Raw genomic sequence first — 22,396 nt, 5'->3', positions numbered from 1 at the left:
GTCAGTTCCACGCCGCCAAAATATATACAGTATATATATGATTTACATACATATACATATTTAGACATGTATATGTATGTATCTCTATGTAAAGCCCTCTTATCTGCCTTCATTTTTCTAACACCTGAGACCTCATATCTTTGAGCTCTATAAACGTTTTATGCAATTTTTTTAAAATAATTTTTATTAGATAGTGTTATTTTGAAGGAAACTGTACTATGTAATCTATTTTTGATGTGTTTTGTGACACTTTTTTGTTTAGCTAAACCAGCTAACCAGATCTCTGAGGGCATCCTAAGCCGACTCGTGTCAACTTTAATTGCGTTCTAAAGCTATTAACCTCTAGTTATTAAGGTCTGGCGGACCTGATCCGACACTGCGGATCAGGTCCGCCAGACTCACTTACTTAATACGACGAGCAAATACGCTCGCCGTATTCAGCATTGCACCAGCTGCTCACAAGAGCTGCTGGTGCAATGCCGCCCCCTGCAGACTCGCGGCCAATAGGCCCGCCAGGCAGGGGGTGTCAATCAACCCGATCGTACTCGATCAGGTTGATTTTCCAGCGATGTCTGTCCGCCTGCTCAGAGGCAGGCGGACAGGTTATGGAGCAGCGGTTTTTTGTGACCGCTGCTTCATAACTGCTTGATAACTAGAGGCCATTGCATTCTACTTTTAACTTGCAATACGAGTGAAAAACCTGACACATGCAAACACCCAAATAATCTCCTTATCGATTGCCTGTAACTGTTCAAGTAATTATTCAAGTAGAGGTTCCATACAACCTCATTACCTCACTAAAGTAAGCTATGAAAAGCACTGTGTCAAGACTTATCTGGCTCCCGACCCGGCTGCCAGTCTCGGCAAATGCTGAGAGTGATTTCTTCATTCTCGGCATCCCATGCGGAGGGAGCCTGAGACTCAACTCCTACAGTTGCTGCTGTAGCTCTCTAGGAGCAAGATTACAAGTTGTGTGGTATAGCCGTAGCGTACACACCCCGCAAAATGGGGCCGTAACCACTATTTTTATACCTCCGGTATTACAAGTCACCCTACAAACTTTCTTTTGACGTGCGGTATGGTGCGGTAAGCAGCATACCACACAAAAAAAAGTTTAGACTTGGCGGGCTCATGCCACGGTTTCCCCCATAGAGATCAATGTAGAAAAAATGTAGGAAAACAACCTAACACCTGCGATTGCGAAATGGCAATCGCATTAACACATTCCCAGTTGAAGTCTATGGAGAAAATAAAATTTTGTAAAATCCAACACCATAACATAACCCCTAGTCTAATAACCGCTAAGCAGCCGTCCCCCAACATCACCAACACTAAATAAACCTATTGACCCCTAAACCGCCAGCCCCCACATCGCAACTCTCTAATAAACCTATTAACCCCTTAACTGCCATCCCCCCACATTGCAACAACTAAATTAAACTATTAACCCCTACACCTAACACCCCCTAACTTTAAATTAAAGTTACAATATAACTACCTTAAAATAACTAAAAACTTACCTGTGAAATAAAAAAAACTTAAACCATAACTATAAATAAACCTAACATTACTATTTTTTTTAAAAAAGATACCAAAAATAAATAAACTAAATTAAAAAAAATTTAAAACTCCTCGAACTACAAAAAAACAACTAACATTACAAAAAATAACAAACTCTAAAATAACACAAAATAACAAAATCTAACATTACAAAAAACTAAAAATTTTTTTTATCCAGAATAAAAAAAAGATATTCCTAAGCTAATACCCCATTTAAAATACAAAAGCTACCCTAAAATAAAAACACCCCCCTAATCTAACAACTTCCAATAGCCCTTAAAAGGGCCTTTTGCAAGGCATTGCCCTAAAGAAATCAGCTATTTTACACAAAAAATACAAAGTCCCCCCTAACAATACAACCCCCCACCCACCCAATCACCCCAAAATAAAAAAGACCTTACTTAAAAAAAAACGAATCTACCCATTGCCCCTAAAGGGACATTTGTAAGGGCATTGCCCTTAAAAGGGCAATCAGCACTTCTAGGGCCCAAGAAAATAAAAAATGTCCTAATCTATAAACACTTACCCCAAAATAGGTACTCACCATTCCCTGAAGTCTGGCGGTGAAGGTCTTCTTCCAAGCGGCTCCATATTCATAAAGCACGGGACCATCTTCAATCTTCATCCCGGTGTCGTGGAGAGGAGGCAGAGTAGTCATCCGACGTAGAGGATCCTCTTCATGCAATCGTCCGCCGCACACTGAAGATTCAATGCAAGGTGTCCCTTTTATATTGGGGTAACTTGCTTTGTAAGCAGCTCTCATCCTATTGACTGATTTGACATTTTCAGCCGATAGGAATGCAAGTATACCCCTATATAAAAGGGGTACCTTGCATTCAAGCTTCAGTGTGTGGCACACGATTGCACAAAGAGGATCCTCCATGTTGGATAACCGCACCACTGCCGGTCCGCCCTCGATCTGCCTCCGCTCCGCCAGGATGAAGATTGAAAATGGTTCTGGGCTTGATGCAGATGGAGCACCGCTCTTTAGGAATGGTGAGTACCGATTTTAGGGGTTAGCAGTAGATTTTTTTTTAAATTTTTAGGGTGGCATTTTTTTAATAGATTAGGATTTTTTTATTTTAATGGGCACTAAAAGAGCTGAATGCCATTTTAAGGGCAATGCCCATACAAATGCCCTTTTCAGGGCAATGGTTAGATTAATTATTTTTTTAGTTAGGATTTTTTATTTTGGGCGGGGGCTCCTTTTAAGGGCTAATGGTAGTTTATTTATAGATTTCGGAGGTTTTGTTATTTTGGGGTGGCTTTTATATTTTAAACGGGGGTATTAGATTAGGATATCTTTTTATTTTGAATAATTATGTTTTGTTATTTTCTGTAATGTTAGATTTTGTTATTTTGTTTAATTTTAGAGTTTATTTTTTGTAATGTTAGGTTTTTTGTTTTTTTTTTCGTACTGTTAGGATTTTTAAATTTTGTAAATTTAGGTTTTTATTTTTGGTATCTTATTTCTTAAATAGTAATGTGAGGTTTACTTATAGTTTAAGCTTAGTTTTTTTATTTCCCAGGTAAGTTTTTATTTATTTTAAGGTAGTTATATTGTAACTTTAAAAGGGAGTCAATAGTTTAATTTAGTTTATCGCAATGTGGGGGGATGGCGGTTTAGGGGTTAATAGGTTGATTGGGTGTTAGCAATGTGGGGGATGTCAGGGACTCATATCACTGTCTCTTTAAATCTTACCTGTCCACCATCCATTCTGATGGATGCCCCACACCTTTTTAACACCGGCTCACCCTTCTCACATTGCTTAGAATTTTGTTTGTAGTTCTCGAACCAACACACATCCTGAGACCTTGCATCTACTACTAGTGAAATTATCATATCCTGACCAAGGAAAGAATTATTTGCAACAGCCGCGGCAGCCCGCCGCATCATCTGTTCACAGACGACTATAACTCATTATTGGAGGTACCGCACAGCAACTATTTCCTAACCGCAAGTATCATCCTGCAAATTCAGTGGGGTAGTGTTTCGATATATGCAATTACATCGGACTGTTTATACTCACCTTTAACTTTTAACAAGCCAATTCTCATTGCAACGAGATCCCAGGGAACGGACTCGCAATACAGACTGACGTCATTTCCGGGAGCTACTGTGAGTTGCTTCAGCGTCCTCAGACTACACGGAGCTCATCAACCAGGACGCCAGAGCATCAGGACCCCACAAAGCAGGTACATGTTACCTAATATTCCATACTTCAGTTACTTGAGGATGAAATGGGATTAAGACTTTATTGTACATATGTAAATAGTGATTGCCTAATTATGGTAATATAAATCAAGTCACGACTTGTAAGTGCCTACTATTTGAACAACTGTTCTTTATTGATATACATATTAGGCGCACTCTCAGCCCGCAAGAGATTAACTTTTTTCCCAATATCAAATGTATTACATCTATGTGATAGATCTCTAATACCAAAACAAGTCTCTTTGGACTAACAACTCATAAATATCACTAAATAAGAGGAATCCATAATCACCTTGTGGATTACTTAATTTTTTGGTGAAACAAAATATATTTTTACATTACTTATAAACTGGCAGTTTGTGTTCCAACCACTAAAGCTAACAGCTACTGAGAACATAATCCTATACACAAAACAGAGGTGTGACATGTTTGACAGGGGATGCCGGATTAGGGGTTAATACTTTAATTTCGGTATTCACGATGTGGGTGGGCAGCAGATTAGAGGTTAATAGGTTTATTGTAGTATTTGCGATGTGAGGGTGCAGTTTAGGGGCTAATAGGTAGTTTAATGGGTGTTTTAGTGTACTTTTAACAGAAGTAAGTAGGCACAGAGAGAAATGTCCCAAAATATTTATACGTTAGTAGATACTAACAGCATAAGCAGCAAGCAAAAGAGCTTAAAAACAAAAGGACCATAGGGCAGGAGATACAGTCTTACGTGTTTCGGCGAAGCACTGCCTTACTCATAGACCTTAGTGTACTTTGTAACATTTTTTATGAGTTTTGTGTAACATTTATGTTTTGCAAAATCCATAACTACTGGTCTTTGATTGCGGAATGGATCATTGTGGTATAGGCTATAATGCTAGCGGAATAGCCATACCGCACAACGTGTAATACCGAGTAGCTGACCATTCCGCACTCAAAGGCCATTTTTTAAGCGGTAAAGCCATACCGCACCGGTTTGGGATGCTCTGCATTCTTTTTCCTTGGGTGTGGTCCTCTGGTTATGTACTCTGAGGAGATATGGAGACTAGCCTTTGTCCTACTCGCTCTTTGGGTGACCTTGTCCTCATGTTCTCCCTTGGTCTCTAGAGTCTTGGCGCGCTTCTGTCATGCCATAGCTTCTTTTTGGAGTGTGGGACTCCTGCAAGAGGTGGTTCTCCTCCTTTTGGGTTGGGGTTTATGAGTGAGTCTTGTCCCCGTTCTCTGGGTTAGTCCCGGTTCTTCCCCCTATGAGGTCTGATTCTTCAGACGGGGTTATTTGTGTTTCCCTGGGGTTGTTGTTTCTGTGGCTCGGGCCTATAGTTTTTTGTTTAGGATCTTTCTGGATGTCCGGAAACTTAGATCCTGTGGCTGGTTTGGGGTGATCCAGTTTCTTTAGGAAACATAGGCTATGCCTAAGGACTGGCTAGTTTAAGCCTGCTAGCAGCTTGGCCAGGTTTTTTGTGCGCTTTCGGATACGCTCCTTATGACTTGCTTTGTCCTTTAAATGATATATGCTCCCCTTCAGTGGGAGTTCTTTCTGTGTTCTTCAAGGCGTCTGGATGATTTTCATTTGGCTTTTGTTTTCATCGGACTATGGCTCATGTCTTGTGAGCATGTGCGCTGTTCTTATATATGCTTTTCCCTTTGGGGGGGTAGTTTTTCATTCTTATATGGGGGGATTTTCCTCTCTTTGGAGGGTAGTTGTCCTGACCTGTGAGCAGGAGGTTGAATAGGGTATTTTATCCTGTAAAGGAGAGCAGTCTGCTCTTCTGGGGTTTGTTCTGTTCATCTGTGGAGATGAAGTCTCCATGTTGAGACTGTCATAGAGGGTTGTGCTGTGCTAGGTCTTAATAGGGAGTACCTATTTGAAGGAGCTTTTTGGGTTGGTACCCGAGATCTGTTGGGGTGACCGAGTTCACCCCATTCCGTCCTTCCCTGGGGGCTGGTGATGGGGTCCTTTCTGTTCCCCTGTTTTTCAGACCTGCCTGTTGCTTGGGCTGGTCCAGTGTGGAGCAGGATCTGAGATCTGTTGTTTGTCCTCAGGTCATTTGAGGTTTGGTGAGCCTCCTTGATGTTCTGTGCTTTCTCCATGTTCAAGATATGTGAGAAGGACTGGAGGCTGTTGGATAGCCTGTGATGTGCACACTACTTAGTGGATGTTTAGCAGTCTAACGGTTTAGTGTTTGGTATCTATCTTCAGCTGCTCCTTCCTTGCCTGCACGTATTCTTTTTTCAGAGTCATCCTGGTATGACTGTGGCATGTGGTGTTGGTTCGCTTATCTGGGATTGCTGCACGTATTTCAATTTCTGAATATATTGATATTCTGAGTTATCTTACGACTTGAGGAATTCATCTTCAGTTGTCTTTAGGGTGTGGTTGCACTGTATTTAGAAGAAATTTACTTCTATGTTTCAGATTCCCGGTCTTATCCTTGTGGTTTCTGTACAATCTGGGGTCTGGACATTGCCTTCCTTGTTTCTTTAGACCAGTTAGGGTCTCTATGAGCTTTGCTTGGTTCTTGGGGTTCCTTAATTTTTATTTGGAACTTGTTGTTTCCTATTTAGGGTCCCTTCGGGAGTCCTTGATTTTTTCTCCATGTCTTCTCCCTTTTGGGAGTTTACAGTAGTTGATACCTTTCTCTAGTAAGGGGGTGTTGTTGGGGACTGTCTGCTGGGCGACGGTGTCTCCTGGAGGCATATGGCTCAGTTGAGGCCCTTCTGCGGTCTCTTGCAAGGCTTTTGGACTATCTGTGGGTCAGTGTCCTTGGGGCCTTTTCCTTTTTCAAAGTTTCTGTGGCTTTGGACGATGCAGGTTTTTTGTGAGTAGGGATTGTAGGCCTGGTGCGCTCATAATGGGACTCATTTTGTACCCTCCCGTTTTAGCACTCAGTGTCCTCTATAGCTTGGGTATTGTTTTCCCAAATGTAATGAATGCAGATGTGGAGTCTTTCCATTTATAAAGAAAAACTTAAATTATGCTTACCTTATAATTTTCTTTTCTTTAGATGGAAAGAGTCCACAGCTCCCCGCCTGTGTTTTTTCTGTGGGGCGTCTGTTATTTTTATTCTTCTGGCACCTTTTCACCCTGATATTTCTTCTACTGCTCCTTGTTCCTCGGCAGAATGACTGGGGGATGAGGGGAGTGGGGAGGGGTATTTAAGCCTTGGCTGGGGGGTCTTTGCTCCTCCTGGCCAGGTTCTGAATTCCCAAAGTAGTGAATGCAGATGTGGACTCTTTCCATCTGAAGAAAATTTTTTTTATCAGGTAAGTATAATTTAAGTTTTTAATTACCGAAACTCACACCTGGGGGCTATTGGAGTGGGAGTTCCTATTAAAGGTCAATCAGCCTACCATTCTGGGCTGAGTTATTGCCTTACTTAGCTTTTTCTTGGGGTTTGGCTTACTTACATGTTACATATGTGTGCTCACTTGTTCCAGAGACTAACCATCCTTACCTGATACCTGTGTATGCCTTTCCTGTTCCGGAGACCAAGCATACATACCTTGCATAACTTTTTCAAGATGTCAACTGCTAGTAGTGTTAAGACTTAAATAGCCTGTATTGGCCAATTATAATCGAGACTTTTTCCTGCCTCAAAAATGCCCTTATGTATATCATTGATTTCGGTCATTGCCCTTAATCAAAATGGTGACTATTATTGCCATTATTAGGTCACTTCCGGTCTCGAAAATGCCCTTATGTATATCATTGATTTTAGTCATTGCCCTTAATCAAAATGGTGACTCTTATTGCCATTATTAGGTCACTTCCGGTCTCAAAAATGCCCTTATGTATATCATTGGATTTCGATCATTGCCCTTAGTCAAAATGGTGACTATTAGTGCCATTATTAGGTCCTTCCGGTCTAGGAAATGCCCTTATGTATATCATTGGTTTTGATCATTGCCCTTAGTCAAAATGGTGACTATTAATATCATTATTAATCGTCAACTTAAGGTCTTAGTGATATTCAAATAAGCCATTTCACTTATAAAATCAATATCCCAAATTCTGGGAAATGTAGTATATGGGCTCTAATGGACTAGAAAAGATATAATTTTGGGCTCTCCAATATAAAAACCAATGTTGGTAGTTTGTGTAAAAGTTAATAGTATGCTCTAGTTTTAAGGTCAAATCACCAATAACAATTAAAATTATAAAACTAAATAAAATGCCTAAAGTTTACAATCAAACATATACATCAAAAAATGGAACAAACATTCAAAAGATTAAAAGATTGAAGCTCACTAATTTTATACTTAAGGTCTTCTATAATCAACATCAAATGTAGAAGTTATAAAATTATTAGTATTAAGTGTTAAAAGCCTTCACATACAAAATCTCTACAAACATACTGGATAAAAATATATTTTGTAAAAGCATAGTCTATATAACAGTGATGGATAATATGGGTTTATATTCAAAGATAGCATTTCATAAAAAATACTGTCAATTTTAAAAAACATTTTAAAACCAATAAAATGTATATTAAGAACAATAGAATATCAAAAAGGGGTTTATAAGAGAATGTGTATTAAAAATATATATTTATAATTATATTTATAATAATAAAATAGTAAATAACATGGGCTTAATTGAAAAGATGAAAAACTTCAATATCAGCATCTTGGAGGCCCCTGTGGATGTATGCAATCTATATAAAAAATCAATTTAGCCTCAGCTTTTAGCAATCTTTTGCCATAGTCTCCCCCTCTCCCTTGATTTGGTACTTTACAAATAGGCCATATATTTAGACTTGTGTTTTTACCTCCATGTTTATCTTGAAAATGTTTATATAATGGGACATCGTCTCTATTGTGTTAATGGCTAAATAGGTGCTCTCTGATTCTGTCTTTGACACTACATGTGGTCTGTCCGACGTATTGGAGACCACAACCACACTCAATCAGATAAATCACCCCTTTATCTTGGCAACTGAAAAAATAATTTATCTTAAAAATCTCTTTACTATTATTAGAACTCTATACAAGCATACCCCACAAAGAATGTATAGAAGTGGTGCAATATATTCTTAAAAAAGATAGCACAATGGCTGAGGAACGTACGGCTAGATTACGAGTTTTGCGTTAGAGGCTGTGTGGTGCTAACGAGCTCACTTACAGACAGCGCTGGTATTACGGGTTTTTTACAAACCCGGCATTAACCGCAAAAAGTGAGTGTAGAGCAAATTTTGCTCCACATCTCACTCAATAACCAGCGCTGCTTACGTTAGCGGTGAGCTGGTAAACAGTGCTCATGCATGATTTCCCCATAGGATCAATGGGGGAGAGCCGGCTGAAAAAAAAACCTAACACCTGCAAAAAAGCAGCGTTTAGCTCCTAACGCAGCCCCGATTATTCCTATGGGGAAATAAAAGTTATGTCTACACCTAACACGCTAACATGAACCCTCGAGTCTAAACACCCCTAATCTTACACTTATTAAACCCCTAATCTGCTGCCACCCGACATTGTTGACACCTACATTATATTATTAACCCCTAATCTGCCGCTTCCGGACACCGCCGCCACCTACATTATATGTATGAACCCCTAATCTGCTGCCCCCAACATCGCCAACACCTAAATTATATTTATTAACCCCTAATCTGCTGGCCCTACATTGCTGCCACCTACCTACATTTATTAACCCCTATATCTGCCGCCGCCCAACATCGCCGCCACTATAATAAAGTTATTAACCAATAAACCTAAGTCTAACCCTAACCCCTACTAACTTAAATATAATTTAAATAAATCTAAATAAAATTACTACAATTAACTAAATAATTCCTATTTAAAACTAAATACTTACCTATAAAATAAACCCTTAGGCTAGCTACAATATAACTAATAGTTAAATTGTAGCTAGCTTAAGGTTTATTTTTATTTTACAGGAAACTTTGTATTTATTTTAACTAGGTACAAATATTTATTAAATAGTTATAAACTATTTAATAACTACCTAGTTAAAATAAAGTAGGTGGGCAGCAATGTTAGGGCCGGCAGATTAGGGGTTAATAATATTTAAAAAATGCTTTGCGATGCAGGAGTGCGGCGTTTAGGGGTTAATATATTTATTATAGTGGTGGCGATGTCCAGGTTCGGCAGATTAGGGGGTTAAAAAAATTATTTTAGTGTTTGCGATGTGGGAGGCCTTGGTTTAGTGGTTAATAGGTAGTTTATGGGTGTTAGTGCACTTTTTAGCACTTTAGTTAAGAGGTTTTATGCTACGGCGTTAGAATGTAAAACTCTTAACTACTGACAGGAGATGGTGTCCGCTCACTTTTGGTCAGACTCGTAATACCGGCGCTCTGCAAGTCCCATTGAAAATATAGGATACGCAATTGACGTAAGTGGATTTGCCGTATTTCTCGAGTCTGGAGCGTACACCTGTACCTTCAAGACTCAAAAAGCCAACGCTGCTTTTTAAGCCTAACACAAGACTCGTAATCTAGCCGAAAGAGATTTTATCATAGAAGGCAATTTATATATATTTTAACTCACTCACTTTGATAATAAATATTAAAAAAACAACTATGCGGGTACGGCGATGGGGACCAGATTTGCGCCTAGCTACGCAAATTTATATATGGGTAAGTGGGAGACCATATTTTGGGATTCCTAGCCCAGCTAGCAAGGCACTGAGGAAGATCTCAAATTTACGATTGAGGTTATGAATAAAAATGAGCACAACCTTAAGTTTAACCTATGAATTTAGCCATACCTTATAACGTTTTTAGATCTCAAAATAGATGATGAAAACGGTAAAAATTGAGACTCTACCTTTTTTTAAAAAGTCGACTGTAATAACTACATCCACCAATCAAGCTGCACCACCATGATTGGAAATCCAACATACCAAAAGGACAGCTTTTAAGAGTGAAGAAAAATTGCTCTAGGGCAGTAAGTGGATGGAACAGTCAGGTATTTTGAGAGATAGGTTTTCTGGAAAGAGGTTATTCAGAGGATATATTGGAAAATACTATTGAAGCTGTCAATAAGATAGACAGAGAATCTCTTTTGGTTTACAAAATAAAAATGAAAATAAACAAAAACAATAATAAAGATGAGATTGTGGTTCCACTGATCACAAAAATACAGTGAAAACCGCATTTTAATTGAACACATAGTTACAAATAATTGGTAATTTATTGAAACAAGACAATGTCCTAGGTGAGAAATTGAGTAATGCCCTTAGATTTATTTATCAAAAATCTGGAAAACCTTAAATCAATGCTGGCACCAAGCCAAAAACAGGAAAAAAATTGTTAGAGACTAACATCAAGGGGGAGAGACTAAAAGGCATCTTCCCTTGTGGATGGTGTAAGGTATGCCAACATGGGGTTAAAAGTGATACATTCAGATCTAATAATAGTAAAGAGATTTTTAAGATAAATGATGTTATCCGTTGCCAAGATAGAGGGGTGATTTATCTGATTGAGTGTGATTGGGTCTTCAATACGTCAGACAGACACACGTAGTGTCAAAGACAGAATCAGAGAGCACCTATTAGCCATTAAACACAATAGAGACGATGTCCATTATATAAACATTTTCAAGATAAACATGGAGGCAAAAACACAAGTCTCAAATATATGGCTATTTGTAAAGTACCAAAACAATGGAGAGGGGGAGACTATGGCAAAACATGGCTACAAGCTGAGGCTAAATGGATTTTTTATATAGATTTGAATACATCCACAGGGGTCTCAATGCTGATATTGAAGTTTTCATCTTTTCAATTAAGCCCATGTGTTTTACTATTCAGCTTCTATGTATTGAAAATCCCCCCCCTTTTTTTTAATTATAAATATAATTATAAATATATATTTAATACACATTCTCTTATAAACCCCTTTTTAATATTCTATTATTCTTAAGGGACACTGAACCCAAATTTTTTCTTTCGTGATTCAGATAGAGCATGCAATTTTAAGCAACTTTCTAATTTACTCCTATTATCAATTTTTCTTCGTTTTCTTTCTATCTTTAGTTTAAAAAGAAGGCATCTAAGCTTTTTTCTTGGTTCAGACTCTTGAACAGCACTTTTTTATTGGTGGAATGAATTTATCCAAAAATCAGCAAGGACAACCCAGGTTGTTCACTAAAAATGGGCTGCATGTAAACTTACATTCTTGCATTTCAAATAAAGATACTAAAAGAATAAAGCAAATTTGATAATAGGAGTAAATTAGAAAGTTGCTTAAAATTGCATGCTCTATCTGAATCTCAAAAGAAAAAAATAGTGGTTCATTGTCCCTTTAATATACATTTTATTGGTTTTAAAATGTTGGTTGTAAAATTTTATGAAATGCTATCTTCGTATATACCTCATCGCTGTTATATAGACTATGCTTTTTACATAATATATTTTATCCAAAATGTTTTGTAGAGATGTTGTAGGTGAGGGCTTTTAACACTTAATACTAATAATTTTATTAACCTCTACATTTGATGTTTATTATAGAAGACCTTAAGTATAAATTAGTGAGCTTCAGTCTTTAAATATTTTTTAATGTTTGATCCATTTTTTGATTGTATATGTTGATTGTAACTTTAGGCATTTTATATATTTTTTATTTATATGTTATTGGAGATTTGGACCTTAAGACTCGAGCATACTATTAACTTTTACACAAACTACCACATTGGTTTTTATATTGGAGAGCCCAAAATTATAACTTTTCTAGTCCATAGAGCCATAAACTACATTTCCCAGAATTCTATATTGTAAACCGGCTACAATGGCATATTTTCGCCGGAAGTGACGCAGAATCCAAAAAAAAAACGGTCATCTGGAAGTGACGTATTATCACTTCGGAAGTTTACTAAGGTCCGTGAATGATTACAATTAACATCCAGATCCTCTGATACACCTAAGGGTATTCCGCTTAAGGTTAAAATACAACAAGAGTTGATGTAAACTTAAGTTTGGGATAATTTATTTTATAAGTGAAATGCTTCTTTGAATATCACTAAGACCGGAAGTGACTTAATAATGATATAATAGGTCGCCAATTTAACTAAAGGGCAATGATCAAAATCAATGATATACATTAAGGACATTTTCTAGACCGGAAGTGACCTAATAATGGCGCTAATAGTCACCATTTTTGACTAAGGGCAATGATCGAAATCAATGATGTACATACGGGCATTTTCGAGACCGGAAGGTGACCTAATAATGACAATAAGAGTCACCATTTTGATTAAGGGCAATGACCGAAATCAAATGATATACATAAGGGCATTTTTGAGGCGGGAAAAAGGTCTCAATTATGATTGGCCAATACAGGCTATTTAAGTTCTTAACACTACTAGCAGTTGACATGTTGAAAAAAGCCCAGTTTGGGGGCCGAAACACGTCGATATAGACAGTCACAGCTCGAGATCTGAAACTTAGGGGTAAGCCTATTTCTAATAGTCTCAATTTATTTTATCAGTATTGCACGTAATGCATGTAATTTTTGTTTTCACAGGTATCAATTATATTGGATATTACATTGGATTTTTGGAGGCTTCACTTTCTGGTTCAATATTATTCATTTTTCATACTTCATTTTTTTATTTTTACTTTTATTTTTATTTTTGTTTTATTAATTTTTTGGGAACACTGGATACAACCTAATTAGGATTCACCATACTAGGAAGTCTCCATTGGACACATTGGACATTCACAGAGGACACTTATCAAGGACAACATATTCACTTTGGACACTTTTTATATATATATATATATATATATATATATATATAATATATATATATAGATATATATATATATAATTATTTTTTTTTTCGTTGGACACTAATTTTTATTCACAGCTATATATTTCCTCACAAATTTGATGATTACTTGTCTTGAGGAATTTGACCTACCCCTAATACAATTGATCATAATTTGTTCTTAGTAATTTTTATCTGCCATTCTGAATTGTGTATAGGAAAAATACCATATGTTAAGTTTGTAATAAATTAATTTATAACCTTGATATTTTAGCATATGTAGAACTCTCAGCATTTTTTAGGCGCTCCCTCCTTCTATTCGGATCTATTACATTTGTTTATTCAGTATAGTGCATTTGCATTTACTGCGGGACAGATTTAAAATATATAGACCCCCAGTCTAGAGCATATCTATCAAACATAATAAAGACTTTACATTAACATCACACATATACTTTCAAAGCTAAATAAATTCTGTCTGAATAGTGAATGTCCCATTGCAGATGGAAATCTCAGGGTAACATACATTCCCAACCACAAACTAACAGATGTACGGCACTTACCAGCCCCACGGTATACCATGGCAGCATCCTCCTCAGCGTGTGCACAACTCAATAGTGCCGCTTATCCTCAGTCGCTAGGGTGCACAACAGATGGCGTCTTCGTCAACATGTCAACAGAACCGGAAGTGAAGAAACAACTCTGTGGCAACTCCTCAAAAAAGCGATACATCCAGGTAAGAAAAAGGTACTTTATTGACACAAAGATGTAGCATAAAAACAACAGCTCATGGCTCACAGAGCATAGAAGGGGGTTCCAAATGTGCAAAAACAGCAGACATGTTCCGTGCGGGTCCTCCGCACTTGTTCACTGCTAACATACATTCCCAACTCTAGGATCTACCTTAAAAAGTGAGGGGATCCAGTGTTAATGTTCTGACCTCACAATCCCACTCTAGATCTCAGTTTTTCCAGGAGATGCAAGCTCAGTGAGAGAATGCAAAATGCAGGACTATCATTAACTAAATCCTGAAATAGGGCAGTAGTCATATCTTTAGAGTACATAATTACATAGTACCTCGCAATGTTACAGTCTCACCGCATCTGCAATAAAAATAGGAAACAAAGATTGCCTTAAATTCAGTCCCCACATTCCCGATGTCTTGGGGTCACACTTGACTCAGATCTTTCTTTCAATCCTCACATTCAGTCCTTGGCTAAAGCCTGCCACTTCCACCTTAAAGATATCTCTAAAATTAGACATTTCCCTACACAAGACACAACTAAGATTTTAATCCACTCTCTCATCCTTTCTCACCTGCAACTCCATCCTCTCTGGTCTTCCTAGCTGCCGCTCCTTTACAATCCATAATGAATGCTTCTGCCAGGCTCATCTTCCTTACACATCACTCTTCATCTGCTGCAGCTCTCTGCCAATCCCTTCACTGGCTTCCTCTTGCCTCTAGGATTAAACACAAAATTCTCCCTCTGACATACAAAACCCTCAAATACACTGCTCCCCCCTAGATCTCAGACCTTGTCTCCAGATACTCTCCCTCCCGTTCCCTTTGCTCAGCTCATGATCTCCTACTCTCCTCCACTCTTGTTACCTCCTCACATTCCTGTTTATAAGACTTCTTCAGACTGGCTCCCATCTTATGGAACTCTATGCCTCGCTCCACAAGACTCTCCCCTAGTTTTGAAAGCTTCAAGCGCTCCCTAAAGACTTTACTATTCAGGGATGCATACAACCTACACTAACCTTCCTATCTCCACTGTTATCCCCTTGAACTCCTTAGCATATAAGCCTATGAGCCCAGCTGTTTGTAGTTCACCTTCATAAGAGCCGACTACAATAGTGCAACTCTTGGCAGGGCCCTCTACCCATTAGATCCCTGTAAATGTTATCTTGTATACTGCCTATGTTTATAGCGCATCAGAATCTGTTGGCGCTCTACAAACATCTGATGATAATAATAATAATAATAGGCTCTGTTATTTCGCCTCCTGAAGTATTCACAATAGTGTTGTCAAGACACCTTAATAGGGAGCTATCTTCTGCTGTGTCTCCTTCATTAAATAGTTCTTCAGGGCAAGACTGTAATAATAATGTATCTCCTCCTCCGTAGCTGCCACCTTGGGCATTATATAACATGGTAAACCTCTGCTTACAGTGTTCCAGGTCAGTGATATCAAAAGTAGGGGGGTAATCTTGCAAAATTTTCAATATACTAGACTCTGGTCCCCCTCCATATTTGCATCCCTGTCCTGGGCTTCACTAGGCAGCACTTAGTCCCCATCTTTGTCATTCTCACTTACTGCAAAGCAGTGGTCAAATAATAAATGTAGTTTAATAAAGTGCTCCTGTAGTAAGGCACATATTGTTCCCTGTAGATCTTCCATAGTAGTAACCACAGCACACACCTTCCATTCAACAGGTCAGAAACAACAGTCCTAAACTTACTGCATGACCTTGTTGACTGGGTTGTTAAGAGCTCGTAGATAGGCCACCACCTTAAATTCTCAATGGTCTGGATCCTTGCTCCAAATCATACACACAGAACATCTTGCGTTGTCCGAATCAGCGTATCATAAGGAATCTCCTAGGATCATTTGCACACAGGGATGCTGTTAATAAACCCAGATAATCAGTGGATCAACTGGTTTAACTCTGCAGCTTAAGATATTGTGGCCAATCATGGCTGCCTCCAGGACATGCCTGAGCTGCACATAATTTTAAATTTGGTAATTCACTTGTGTTAAAAGAGTGACTCAAGTAGGCGCTTATGCAGGAATGCCTTCAACAAAACAAGCCAACCAAACAAGCTTAAATACAATCAAGAGTGACACAGGCCTTTTGGAATTTCCCTAGATGCATACAAAACATGGAAATGGACTGCACTCTCAAACCAGACTGGGTGCACATCTCATTTCATTTCACTGTTAAACTCAAAGCCATGGGTACTCATTAGCACTCACAGATAGCTGCACATCTCTTATTGACTCAGGCAGTTAACTTAAGGACAGTCTAGGTGCAAAGCCCATAAAGAAAATTACAAAACAAAAATATCAACATATTTCCATTGATTTATAAAGAGGCAAAAAATATTTTCATTGCGATAAAGTATAACCCTTTCTATCCATGACAGTATCTTAATGGCCTTTGCAACTGTTGACTGACATTGCACTCTATGGTTAAGTCTGTTAACTACAATAACTTCCAAGTCCTTCTCATAAGTGCCTTGATGATCGAAAGTGATGGAAGGCGGCAATATATTTAAAAGGGATCCAATGTGATGTCGAGAATGCCTGCAAAATATTCAAAAATGCAGACATTAATATTTAAAGGCAGTATCGCCATTACTATACAATAGGTGGCAATGCTGGTCAAATTTTCAAAGCAGCATTGGCACAGACATTGGGTATGTAAAGTAATGGATCCTTTTTAAATATATAGCACACAACCTAATAAATATACTTATGCACCCCTAAACCAACATAACCCACCACTGCAAGCTAACCCTACACTACTTAACCTCTAAACTGCCAATAGCCCACCACAATAAACTTCCTAACCTATTAACCTGTATAGCGCCAATAGTCCACCACAATAAACTTCTTAACCCCAATACCGCCTATACGCCACCACAAACACCCCTTAAAATATTTTACCTCTAAGTTAACATTGTATATAAATGTAGCAACATAGCTCCTACACTGTGTGCACAATTATTAGGCAAGTGAGTATTTTGACCAAATCATCATTTCTTTCATGTAAGTGGCAAGAGTCCATGAGCTAGTGACGTATGGGATATACATTCCTACCAGGAGGGGGCAAAGTTTCCCAAACCTTAAAATGCCTATAAATACACCTCACTCATACCTCAGTTTTACAAACTTTGCCTCCTTTGGAGGTGGTGAAGCAAGATGTGCTTGATTTCCTCTGTGAAAGGCACTTCTAAGCACTTTGAAGCCCAATTCCTCTCAAAGTACAATATTCGTCTGAGGGATGTGAAGGGAGTATTACCTGATGATACCATGTTTTTGCCTATGGGAAATCTATTCTAGGGCTCTCTGTAAATCGGTCGCTGGGATTCATCTGCTGCCTCCCTTTACAGATCTACATTATACTCCTCAACCATTACCTCTACTGATATGTTTCAGTACTGGTTTGGCTGTCTGCTATATGTGGATGGGTGTCTTCTGGTAAGTACATATAATTTTTTAAGACACTCTCAGCTATGTTTGGCACTTTATATTATAAAGTTTTTAATATACATGAGTCAGGTCTGTGTATATTTCCATTTGTAGCCTAACATTTTCAGCATGGAGATTATGTTTATGGGAGAATTTAGGTATTTTTTATACATGTGCGTTTTGTTTCGTTCCGAATTGAAATTTGGACAAATATGTCAAATTCAGAGCTTAGGATCGATTCGAATTTCTGAATTACCGTAGCACCAAAACTAATGAATAAATACGAATTAGTTTGAATTTATTTGTTACATTCGGATGGCCATGGACTAATCACAATTACACTAGTATTGTACAGTATATTAGGTTATATCACTCTGCTATGGGTTAAACCTAATATTACAGTACATAATACTAGTATAATGCACAGCACATCCCACCTAACACATACCGAACTTCCGAATTTACAAATCGAATCCGTACCGAATACATCCGAATTTTTTCGAATCCGAATTAATCTGAATGAATCAGAAACGAAAGCATTCGAATGTATCCGAATTCGAATCGATCCGAAAATGAAATTCAAAAACATCCAAATCGATCTAAAATGAACCAAAAACAAATGTTTCCGCCGTGCAAAAGTCTATTTTTTTCTTACTTGGGGTTCCAGTTAGTTGTAACTTGGAGTCTGTTACTCAAAATTTTCATGGGCAAACTAGGCTTGCGATGACGCAAAATACTACTTTTTATTGCGTCATTTTTGGCGTTAAAATTTTTGACATGGAGTTGCGCCTGTTGTGACGTAAGTCACGCCATTTCTTGTGTCTTTGTTGATGCAAAGTTTTTTGGCGTGAAGTCGTGTCTGTTATGACGCAAGTTGCGTCATTTCATTGTGTTAGCTTTGACGCCAAAAGTTTTTACCTCTGCATTTGTTATATTAAGTCTCTCCCTCTTTTGCTTGCTGCTCTCATTTGTTTATAGGGGACTATGATATTTGCTTTAGATTTTACTTTTGTATAAGAATTTTATCATAAGCATTTTTTCCCATTCCTGAAACTGCTATTTTGAGGAAATTGGATATTTTGTTTAAATGTTATTTTTTCTTTTTTGTTACATTTTGCAAGATGTCTCAAACTGATCCTGCCTCTGATGTTACTGTAGGAATTAAGCTGCCTGAACACAATTCTACCAATGCTAAGTGTGTTTGTTGTAAATTAGCTGATCCTATTTCTTCAGCTCAAATATGTGGCACTTGTTATGACAAATTATTACATGCTGATAATGTTCCTATAAGTACAAATACATCTACTGTTATTCCTTCACAGTCTAATGTACATGATATTCCTGCAGATATTAAAAATTATATTGCTACAGCCATAGAGAAGGCTATGGCTGCTATTCCGCCTTAAAATAGACGTAAAAGGTCTTTCCAAACTCCTCATAAATCTGATGAAATTTGTATTGACTAACAGCATACTGAAGTATCCTATGCTGATGAAGATCTCTCTGGCTCAGAGGATCCTGCATCAGAGACTGAAATTGACAAATCTTCTTTTCTTTTTAAGATTAAATAGATTTGTTCTTTATTAAAGCAAGTATTGTTAACTTTTGGTATTGAGGAGTCTTTTCCTCTTGATAACAAAACTATTAATCGTTTGAATTCTGTTTTTAAAACTTCTGAGGTTACTCCTGAATTTTTTCCTATTCCAGATGCTATCTCTAATATGATTACTAAATAATGGTCTAAGCCTGGTACTTCTTTTAACCCTTCTTCTAGGTTTAAGAAGCTGTATCCTTTACCTGTGGCCAATTTAGAGTTTTGGGAAAAGTCCCTAAGGTTGATGGGGCTATTTCCACTCCAAATGTACTACTATTCCTATGGAAGATAGTACTCTTTTAAGGATACTTTAGATAGGAAGATTGAATCTTATCTTAGAAGAGCATATTTACATACTGGCTATATTCTTAGACCTGCTATTTCTATGGCTTATGTTGCTGCTGCTTCAACTTTTTGGTTTTATAGCTTAGTACAGCAGTTATCAGATCCTGAACTGTCTAGCATTGTTCTTTTACTTCAACATGCTAATCATTTTATTTGTGATGCTATATTTGATGTAATTAAAATTGATATTAAATCTATGTCTTTAGCTATTCTAACTAGAAGAGCTTTATGGCTTAAATCTTGGAATGCTGACATGGTGTCTAAATCTAGATTACTATCTCTATCATTTCAGGGTAATACTTTACTTGGTTCTCAATTGGATTCTATTATCTCCACTATCACTGGGGGGAAGGGAGTTTTTCTGCCCCAAGATAAGAAATTTAAAGGGTAAGTTTAAAGCTCCCAATCATTTTTGTTCCTTTTATCAGAATAGAGAACAATAAACCTCTCCTTCCCCTAAGGCCTCTGGCTCTAATTGGAAACCATCTCCAAATTGGAATAAATCCAAACCTTATTAAAATCCATATCCAGCCCCTATGACTGCATGAAGGTGTGGCCCTCAAACCAGTTTAACTGGTGGGGGCAGATTGAAATTATTTCAAGACATTTGGACAGATTCTGTTCAAAATCAGTATTTTCAGAATATTGTTACTCAAGGGTATCAAATAAGTTTCAGAATAAGACCTCCCATGGGAATATTGTTTCTTTATCATGTTCCAACAAACCCTGTGAAAGCTCAGGCTATTCATAAGTGTGTTTCAGACCTAGAGCTTTCAGGGGTGATTGTCCCAGTTTCTCAGCAGGAATAGGGTTTGGGTTTTTATTCAAATCTGTTCATTGTCCCAAAGAAAGCAGATTTGTTCAAACCAATCCTGGATCTGAAAATGTTAAATAATTTTGTAAGAGTCAAGATGGTGACTATAAGGACTATTCTGCTTTTTGTTCAGCAAGGTTATTTCATGTCCACAATAGACTTACAGGGCGCTTATCTTCACATTCCGATTCATCCAGACCACTATCGTTTTCGGAGATTCTCTTTTCTAGACAAGCATTACCAATTTGTTGCTCTTTCGTTTGTCCTATCGACAGCTCCAAGAATTTTCTCAAAGGTTCTCGGTGCCCTTCTATCTATAATCAGAGAGCATGGTTTTGCGGTGTTTCCTTATTTGGACAATATCTTGATACTAGCTCAATCTTTTCATTTAGAAGAATTTCACATGAAACAACTAGTGTGGTTTCTTCAAAGACATGGTTGGAGGATCAATATACAAAAGAGTTTCTTGATTCCTCAGACAAGGGTCACCATTTTAGGTTTCCAGATAGATTCAGTGTCTATGGGGCATATGTAAAGCCCCGTGTTTCTGGCGAGTCATCAGACTTGCCAGAAACACCAGTTATGAAGCAGCAGTCACAAAGACTGCTGTTCCATAACCTGTCCGCCTGCTCTGAGAAGGCAGACAGACATCGCCGGAAATCAACCCTATCGAGTATGATCTGGTTGATTGACACCCCCCTGCTGGCGGCCTATTGGCCGCGAGTCTGCCGGGGGGGCGGCGTTGCACCAGCAGCTCTTGTGAGCTGCTGGTGCAATGCTGAATGTGGCGAGTGTATTGTTCGCCGTATTCAGCGAGGTCTGGCGGACCTGATCCGCAGTGTCGGATCAGATCCGCCAGACCTTGATAACTATGGTCCCATAACTCTTTCTCTAACAGACAAGAGATGAATGAAGTTGGTTTTAGCTTGCCTAAACCTAGTCTCTATCATTCCCTTCAGTAGCTATGTGCATGGAAGTTTTAGGTCTCATGACTGCAGCATTGGCTGCGATCCCCTTTGCTCATTTTTATATGAGACCTCTATAGCTTTGCATGTTGCCCAAATGGTGTAGGGATTATACTCAGATATCACAGTTGATATAGTTAAATCCCAACACTCAACTCTCTCTGACTTGGTGGTTAAACCATCAGCTTATTGTTCAAGGGGCCTCCTTTTGTCTTCCTTCCTTCACTGTGATCTTAACAGATGCAAGTCTTACAGGTTGGGGAGCTGTCTGGGGGTCTCTCACAGCACAAGGGGTTTCGAATCCTCAAGAGGCAAGGTTACAATCAATATTTTAGAACTCCATGCTATTTTCAGAGCTCTTCAGGCTTGGCCTCTATTGAAGAGAGAACTTTACATTTGTTTTCAGACAGACAATATCACAGCAGTGGCCTATGTCAATCATCAAGGAGGGACTCACAGTCCTTCAGCAATGAAAGAAGTATCTTGAAAACTTTCTTGGGCGTAATCCAACTCTTGTCAAATTTCTGTGATTCATATCCCAGGTATAGACAATTGGGAAGTGGATTATCTCAGCCGTCAGACTTTACATCCGGGGGAGTGGTCTCTCCATCTAGATGTGTTTTTTCATCTTGTACAGATGTGAGGTCTTCGAGAAATAGATCTGATGGCCTCTCGTCTAATCAAGAAGCTTCCCAGATACCTTTCCAGGTCCAAGGATCCTCAGGCGGAGATGGTGGATGCTTTAACAGTTCCTTGGTTTTACCAAACTGCTTACATTTTTCCGCCTCTGGTTCTTCTTCCAAGGGTGATCTCCAAGATTATAATGGACCAATCTTATGTGTTTCTGATATCACCAGCATGGCCTTACAGGTTTTGGTATGCAGATCTTGTCCGTATGTCCAGTTGCCAGCCTTGGCCACTTACTTTAAGCCCAGACCTTCTGTCTCAAGGGCCGTTTTTTCCATCAGGATCTCAAATCTCTAAATTTGA

This window comes from Bombina bombina, chromosome 3 (genome assembly GCF_027579735.1).
Source record: "Bombina bombina isolate aBomBom1 chromosome 3, aBomBom1.pri, whole genome shotgun sequence".
Classification (NCBI taxonomy): Eukaryota; Metazoa; Chordata; class Amphibia; order Anura; family Bombinatoridae; genus Bombina; species Bombina bombina.
This window is presented reverse-complemented; position numbering follows the sequence as displayed.